The 9,541-nt window shown below is 47.8% G+C and overlaps 1 protein-coding gene across 1 annotated transcript in view; it reads right to left on the reverse strand.

Moving 5' to 3' along the window:
• Nucleotides 1-8,610: 8,610 nt before the first annotated feature.
• Nucleotides 8,611-9,541, reverse strand: part of b3gat3 (beta-1,3-glucuronyltransferase 3 (glucuronosyltransferase I)) — a 10,326-nt gene continuing 9,395 nt past the window's right edge. Inside the window, exon 8 of the mRNA XM_080792529.1 lies at nucleotides 8,611-9,541. This exon is cut by the window's right edge and continues 2,826 nt beyond it. The gene's annotated coding sequence lies outside the window, so the exon portion shown is untranslated.

Consider the following 9,541-nt stretch of genomic DNA (forward strand, 5'->3'; position numbering starts at 1 on the left):
CTGTGTTGTGCGCTTGTGTACGACTGCCAGTGAACTCTGTTTGCTGTCTCTCTCTCTCTTGCTGGACTCTGTGCTGAGCTAAGGTTACACCCCTCACACACACACACACACACCGTGCCTAAACCTGTCAGCATAGCGTCACCAAAGCAAGCGTACACGCACACACACACACACACACACACACACACACACACACACACACACACACACACACACACACACACACAAAGTTGTCCAGTTTATGTTTTTAGTAACATTTTACAGAACACAGATAGACGGTGTGTAAGACAGAGAGCCATCTATTCTTGTTTTTTAGATATTCAGTGCTTGACACAACACAACACAACGCAACCTATAGACTGTCACTAAACACTTAAGCTCACACAACAACTTGCATCAGAAAGGGCCATCCTACTCAGAATATCTACATACAACTACGTACAATCAGCTGTGATAGACCTGGCCTTCAGTTCAAACCAGACGTTTGTGTGTTATCCCTAGGGCTATACAGTTTCATTAATCTTTTCGCTTACAATCTTTTTTTCCCAGTGCTTGGGGTTCGAAATCGTTTTAGCCCACTTATCAGAAGGCCTGTATTGTTTCCATCACGTTTGTGGCTGGAGTCAGAAAACAGACCTCAATAATAACAGTTTTGTCCTTAAAGTTGGCGCACACACTGAACACTGATTAACTTATCCTAATTCAGCGCTCCGATGAACAGGCTGCGCTCTACACTCTCTATGCTTGCGGTATCAACAAGGATTTGTCTCTGCCTCACTTTAAAGTAGGCGTAAAAAGATAAAAAGACTGAGCTCGGTCACTGAATGTTGATCCCACTGTTGGCACGGTAAACACTGCACTCACTGGGTGGGACAGGGTGTGTGTGTGTGTGTGTGTGTGTGTGTGTGTGTGTGTGTGTGTGTGTGACGTGTGATACCAATACGTCTTGAGAACAGAAACAGGGATAATTATCCCAATGGATTAAACTCCAGGATGAAGCCATATAGCACACAAACAGATTCATACTATAATGTATACACAGACGTCCCATACATACTCATAATACACACCACTGCATTCCCTTCCTGCTTTTGCAAGTGAACCTAAATGCTAAAACACATGCACACGTGAGCGCACACACACACACACACACACACACACACGCACGCATGCACGCACACACACACACACACACACACACACGCACACACGCACGCACGCACGCACGCACGCACGCACACACTAGATGGAGCATAATGAGCGTTATTATTCCCAGAGTGAAAGCGTGACAGCGTTTGGCTGACGATACACTCATTATCCTCACAGACACAGGTGTGAGTGAAACTCGACCTCTCAGCGACGAGGCGCACACGGTAATAAAACCTCCGTCTGTCTGACTGACTGACTGTGCAGAATCCTCCTCCTTCACGAGCTTTGAATCATCATCATCGCATGTGTCTGGCCTTGTGTAAGTAGGTAACCACCTCTTACTCACCTGTCGACACCACCCACCAGCATGTGTGTGTGTGTGTGTGTGTGTTACTATACTTGTGCGAGGGCCAAATGTCCCCACAGGTATAGTAGAATTTTAGAAATGGGCATTATGAGGAGCACTGCGTCTGTCAGACATTTGGATATTAGGTCTAAATGTTAGGGTTGGAGTTATGCCTGATTTAATGGTTGTGTTGCACTGCAAAAATAGCAGATTTACAAGCTCACGGCACGTTGTGAGTATATCAGCATTTTCCGGATTGAGGGTTAGGTTTACAAAAAAAGTGGTAAAAATGGCATTCATTCATAAATCACCATCATGAAATGCTGATGTCCTCACAAGTATAGTAATACAAATGTGTGTGTGGCATAGGGAACCTGTGTGTTGTGCACTGAGGTACACACAGATACCGTTCCATATATGGTCATTGTCCGGGCAGCCAACCACGTGAGGGCGTATAACGGCATGTCAATCACTCAGCCTTGGAAAAGTGAAGAGGTGGGTGGCGGTTGGAGAAGCTCCGCCCCCCCTGGCCTATGATAGGCCAGGAGGAGCTGCCAGGTGGGTGACCATGGCAACGATCAAGCAGAGGCAGGTCGTGGCTGGATGGATACCGCAGCAGGGCAATTAGCACAAAGGCAGTGACGTTATTTATCACGTCTGAGAGAGAGAGAGGGAGAGAGAGAGAGACACACACTCTCACTCACATTCACACGCACAGACCAGGGGTTCTCAACCAGTGGTCCGGGGACCACCCGTGGTCCAATCACAACACCATGAGGGAGTTCAACCCAGATTTGGCGCGAACAAGGGTTTAAATGTGTTCTCCTGGTATGCCACCAAAATGTGGAATGCCTTAATACCAACAGCCATAAACAACTTTAAGTCCATTTTGATACCAATGCCTTTGTACTTTTACTCAAATGTAAAAGTTTGAGAATGACCGGCGCAAGGCATTAAACTGACCCCCACCCTGACTAAGAATTAACCCGGGGACCACCACCCTGACTATAGAATCAACCTGGGGACCCCCACCCTGACTGTAGAATTAACCCGGAGACCACCACCCTGACTAAGAATTAACCCGGAGACCCCCACCCTGACTATAGAATCAACCTGGGGACCCCCACCCTGACTGTAGAATTAACCCGGAGACCACCACCCTGACTAAGAATTAACCCGGAGACCCCCACCCTGACTATAGAATCAACCTGGGGACCACCACCCTGACTAAGAATTAACCTGGGGACCACCACCCTGACTATAGAATCAACCTGGGGACCACCACCCTGACTATAGAATCAACCTGGGGACCACCACCCTGACTATAGAATCAACCTGGGGACCCCCACCCTGACTATAGAATCAACCTGGGGACCCCCACCCTGACTATAGAATCAACCTGGGGACCACCACCCTGACTATAGAATCAACCTGGGGACCACCACCCTGACTATAGAATCAACCTGGGGACCACCACCCTGACTATAGAATCAACCTGGGGACCACCACCCTGACTAAGAATTAACCTGGGGACCACCACCCTGACTATAGAATCAACCTGGGGACCACCACCCTGACTATAGAATCAACCTGGGGACCACCACCCTGACTATAGAATCAACCTGGGGACCACCACCCTGACTATAGAATCAACCTGGGGACCCCCACCCTGACTAAGAATTAACCTGGGGACCACCACCCTGACTATAGAATCAACCTGGGGACCACCACCCTGACTAAGAATTAACCTGGGGACCACCACCCTGACTATAGAATCAACCTGGGGACCACCACCCTGACTATAGAATCAACCTGGGGACCACCACCCTGACTATAGAATCAACCTGGGGACCCCCACCCTGACTATAGAATCAACCTGGGGACCCCCACCCTGACTATAGAATCAACCTGGGGACCCCCACCCTGACTATAGAATCAACCTGGGGACCCCCACCCTGACTATAGAATCAACCTGGGGACCACCACCCTGACTATAGAATCAACCTGGGGACCACCACCCTGACTGAGAATTAACCTGGGGACCACCACCCTGACTATAGAATCAACCTGGGGACCACCAACCTGACTAAGAATCAACCTGGGGACCCCCACCCTGACTATAGAATCAACCTGGGGACCACCACCCTGACTATAGAATCAACCTGGGGACCACCACCCTGACTATAGAATCAACCTGGGGACCACCACCCTGACTGAGAATTAACCTGGGGACCACCACCCTGACTATAGAATCAACCTGGGGACCACCACCCTGACTATAGAATCAACCTGGGGACCACCACCCTGACTATAGAATCAACCTGGGGACCACCACCCTGACTATAGAATCAACCTGGGGACCACCACCCTGACTATAGAATCAACCTGGGGACCACCACCCTGACTGAGAATTAACCCGGGGACCCCCACCCTGACTGAGAATTAACCCGGGGACCACCACCCTGACTAAGAATTAACCCGGGGACCCCCACCCTGACTATAGAATTAACCTGGGGACCACCACCCTGACTGAGAATCAACCTGGGGACCACCACCCTGACTATAGAACCAACCTGGGGACCCCCACCCTGACTATAGAATCAACCTCGGACCCCCACCCTGACTATAGAATCAACCTGGGGACCACCACCCTGACTATAGAATCAACCTGGGGACCACCACCCTGACTATAGAATCAACCTCGGACCACCACCCTGACTATAGAATCAACCTGGGGACCCCCACCCTGACTGAGAATTAACCCGGAGACCACCACCCTGACTAAGAATTAACCCGGAGACCACCACCCTGACTAAGAATTAACCCGGAGACCACCACCCTGACTAAGAATTAACCCGGAGACCACCACCCTGACTAAGAATTAACCCGGAGACCACCACCCTGACTAAGAATTAACCCGGAGACCACCACCCTGACTAAGAATTAACCCGGAGACCACCACCCTGACTAAGAATTAACCCGGAGACCACCACCCTGACTAAGAATTAACCCGGAGACCCCCACCCTGACTAAGAATTAACCCGGGGACCACCACCCTGACTATAGAATCAACCTGGGGACCACCACCCTGACTAAGAATTAACCCGGGGACCACCACCCTGACTATAGAATCAACCTGGGGACCACCACCCTGACTATAGAATCAACCTGGGGACCACCACCCTGACTATAGAATCAACCTGGGGACCCCCACCCTGACTATAGAATCAACCTGGGGACCACCACCCTGACTATAGAATCAACCTGGGGACCCCCACCCTGACTATAGAATCAACCTGGGGACCCCCACCCTGACTATAGAATCAACCTCGGACCACCACCCTGACTATAGAATCAACCAGGGGACCCCCACCCTGACTATAGAATCAACCTCGGACCACCACCCTGACTATAGAATTAAACAGGGACCACCACCCTGACTATAGAATCATCCTGGGGACCACCACCCTGACTATAGAATCAACCTGGGGACCACCACCCTGACTATAGAATCAACCTGGGGACCACCACCCTGACTGAGAATTAACCCGGGGACCCCCACCCTGACTGAGAATTAACCCGGGGACCACCACCCTGACTAAGAATTAACCCGGGGACCCCCACCCTGACTATAGAATTAACCTGGGGACCACCACCCTGACTGAGAATCAACCTGGGGACCACCACCCTGACTATAGAACCAACCTGGGGACCCCCACCCTGACTATAGAATCAACCTGGGGACCCCCACCCTGACTATAGAATCAACCTGGGGACCACCACCCTGACTATAGAACCAACCTGGGGACCACCACCCTGACTGAGAATTAACCTGGGGACCACCACCCTGACTGAGAATCAACCTGGGGACCACCACCCTGAATGAGAATCAACCTGGGGACCCCCACCCTGACTATAGAATCAACCTGGGGACCACCACCCTGACTGTAGAATCAACCTGGGGACCACCACCCTGACTGTAGAATTAACCTGGGGACCACCACCCTGACTATAGAATCAACCTGGGGACCACCACCCTGACTATAGAATCAACCTGGGGACCACCACCCTGACTGAGAATCAACCTGGGGACCCCCACCCTGACTAAGAATTAACCTGGGGACCACCACCCTGACTAAGAATTAACCCGGGGACCCCCACCCTGACTGAGAATCAACCCGGGGACCCCCACCCTGACTGAGAATCAACCTGGGGACCACCACCCTGACTATAGAATCAACCTGGGGACCACCACCCTGACTAAGAATTAACCCGGGGACCCCCACCCTGACTGTAGAATCAACCTGGGGACCCCCACCCTGACTATAGAATCAACCTGGGGACCACCACCCTGACTATAGAATCAACCTGGGGACCACCACCCTGACTAAGAATTAACCCGGGGACCCCCACCCTGACTGTAGAATCAACCTGGGGACCCCCACCCTGACTATAGAATCAACCTGGGGACCCCCACCCTGACTATAGAATCAACCTGGGGACCCCCACCCTGACTATAGAATCAACCTGGGGACCACCACCCTGACTATAGAATCAACCTGGGGACCACCACCCTGACTATAGAATCAACCTGGGGACCCCCACCCTGACTATAGAATCAACCTGGGGACCACCACCCTGACTATAGAATCAACCTGGGGACCACCACCCTGACTATAGAATCAACCTGGGGACCACCACCCTGACTATAGAATCAACATGGGGACCCCCACCCTGACTGAGAATCAACCTGGGGACCATTGTTGTGTTGGGAGGGGGGATATGGTCGTGGTGTGGGGGAAATAAATTAACCTTTCATATTAAACTCATGTTGCTGTTCATTGTAACTTACTCTATGAGTAAGCAGACACTTTTTTGATTATGGGTTATGATTGATTATGGGCACATTTCCTTATAATGGTGAATCAACCAGGCAATCCGGTTATACGGTTTCCCTTGAGATTCGAACTCTTTTCTGTGGAAGTTCTTGACATCAGACATCCCAGTATCCCATCCCATCGACATCATTAAGTCACCAGATTATTTACTGATAATTGTTTCTCAACTTGTAGGTTGAGAAACCTACAGATTGTGGAGGGGTCAGTTTAGTTTGGGGGTTAAGACCACAGCAAGGAAGAAGAAGGAGGGTCACCTATATACTGTGCATCAGGCATTATCCAGGACGAATGACTTGAATGACCTTGTGGCACATTCACTGACACACAGTACAGTCAGTCATCTACAGTTCACATGTTGCCTGGAGCTATTAGCCCCCCCCCCCCCCCCCCCCCCCCCACCACACACACATACACACACACACACACACACCTGAGATCTGACTGATCTTACAGGAAATAAACTCTGTACCATCATTCGTTTGTCACCTGTATCAGGCCTTGGAGTCATAGGACATATTAAAAAATAAATCAGGCAATATCCTCCCCCCCCCCCCTCCCCCCCAAAAAAAAAGTATAACTAAGGGGTAACGTTTTACCAAACTCTCTCTATCTTTGGGTTGTCTGATTTCAGTGGAAGGAGGTAGGGCCCGTACACCAATATTTTGGTATAGAATGGTTCTTGACGGATCTTAGTCAGGTCATACTGACCTGACGAAGATCTGTCAAGATCGAAACGTTGTTTATTTATTCAATAAAGTAATTCTTTACCAAAAGAATGGGTGTGCGGGCCCCACCTCCTTCCATAAATAAAGACATAGAATAGTCTGTCATATTGTGTGTTATATATTGTTGAATAGTGTCAACTTAAACCTATACTTTGTTCAAGCTCAAAATCAAGCAAAAATGTTGAGATTGAAGATCCATTTTCACTTAATGTTTCTCCCATTATATAACATGCCCAGAGGGACGGTAGGGTTTATGTGGTAAGGAAGTACATGTAGACACAGTGTAGAGACATATCTCTGTCTGACACCTGATCTGTATACAAACACTTTGAAGTCATATCGCCCACAGCTAACTTGCAGTGACTCACTTTAACAGCAGAGATGAGCTGGTTGTCTGGAGGAAATCGAAATATCGCCGGTTCGATCCCCGCCATCTCCTCCCGGCATCATGTGGAAGGAAGTGTCCTTGAGCAAGGCACGCCGAGGCTCTACAGTAACTGCCTTCCAACGGGCATGTTGGCACATCGCATCGCTGCTAGTGCCAACTATTTCCTGTTTAGAACTGTCAAAGATAAATGGGATAAATAGGGGAAGAAGATTTTTTTTAGTTGGCTGTTCAAAGTTGCAATTTTTATGTTTTAGGATTTTTAAGTCCACACCAAGCACAACAGCTAATTTACTGAAACAATGAATATAAAGATAATGGTTAAAACATTTTAAGTGGACTATAACAAAGACAATGGTGAATGATATTGTTATTAGTGCATGGCCCTTTACGCAGGATTCCAACCTGGGTGCTCCGTGGATCTATAACGTTAGAATGGAAATTAAGTCCATTTGGATACAGGATAAATTGTGCTTTGAGATTCCTACAACACCACGTGTGTGCAACAGTAGTGGTCTCACCCGACCACAGAATATAGAAATGTCACAATAGAAGAATAGGTAGACCAACCACCATAGTTGTGTTAATTTGTATTATCACACTTTACCATAAAGACTGGTCGAAATATACCTTTTCAGTAGAACATGTTCTTTGACCTTTGCTCCAGCCATCTTGTTCCACTTCAAACCTTCAATGTGCTCAAACATAAGAATCTAAAACCCACTGTGGTTTAAAGAGAAACAAGACAAAGTTAGTAATTACTAATTATCAGTTTAGTTATCTGGCTTGAAACAGTGAGAGAATTCCTTCCTTGAGTGCCTTCATCTACATACAGTGATATGCATACTGTAATGTAAACTGACCAGATTTGATAACATGTGTTAATGTGGATCATTTCTACGGACCCTGGCCACGTGGTTGGCTGTAGTTGAGCTGCTGCGATTGGTCTACATTTGTGGGGACAGAGAGACAGACAGGCAGACAGACAGCAAGGCCAGCCACGCCACACCAGAAAAAACAAAACTCACTGTTAAAAACAAACAAAAAAACTTTCAGACTGTATACTAGAAATCTTTTGCATTATTTGGTTTATTTCCTCAAGGCTGGGACAGACAGACAGTTAAGACTAGAACCACATTGTACACATTGTAAACAAGGAACAATATCAATATCTATACAACAATAAATAACTTATCATACACTAGGATTTAAAGGACTTACAGGCACTATTTAAAAAAAAACACACACACTCAAACAAACACTAGCCGTTTGTCATTTTCTTACAGTATCATACAACAGCACAAACGTCCACCAACTGTAGCAATTTTCGGACAAACTCTGTGAAAATCTTATATGTTGGCTATGTTATGTTAACACTTTATTATTGCATAAGGCAGTGGTTCTAAAAGCTGGACCCTCAGGGTTCCTTGAGGGGGGTCCAAATGGACCCTCAAGGTACACATTCACATTTGTACACTGCCAAAGGACAGCTGTGGGGGTCCTTGAAATGTAAAAGTTTGAGAACGACCGGCGCAAGGCATTAAAATGACCGATCCAATCAATATTTCCCCTTGAGAGTTTCTGAACGCATTCCTGTAGCTTTCGGTCTGCTTCCCGTCAGGCTACCGTATCCCCACAGCGTCACTCACTCAGCGTACCAGAGCAACAGAGTACCAGTCGTTACCATTGTTGAGAAAGCATGTTAATGCAGGTGGTGGTGGCCTAATAACTCACATTTCATTTATCCTACTTATGTGTTGATAATAAGGCCTGCAAGGAACTAAGTACAGAGCCTTGTGATTCAATGGCTTTGTGATGAGAACATTTTGTAAGTAAATCTAAAGTTTCAATAAAGAAAATGAATTATATATATATATGGGGTGGGGGTCACTACTAGCCAAGCGTGATCATCATTCACCGTCCACATAGTACATGTATGTCTGAGCAACATGTCTGTGATTATCCTCCATAAACGCATAATAGGATAAAGCACCTCGTTTGAACTTTGAGGCAGTGCATTGAAGCATTCCGAAGTTCG

The sequence above is a fragment of the Protomyctophum bolini genome (genome assembly GCF_963924005.1).
Source record: "Protomyctophum bolini genome assembly, chromosome: 20".
Lineage (NCBI taxonomy): Eukaryota > Metazoa > Chordata > Actinopteri > Myctophiformes > Myctophidae > Protomyctophum > Protomyctophum bolini.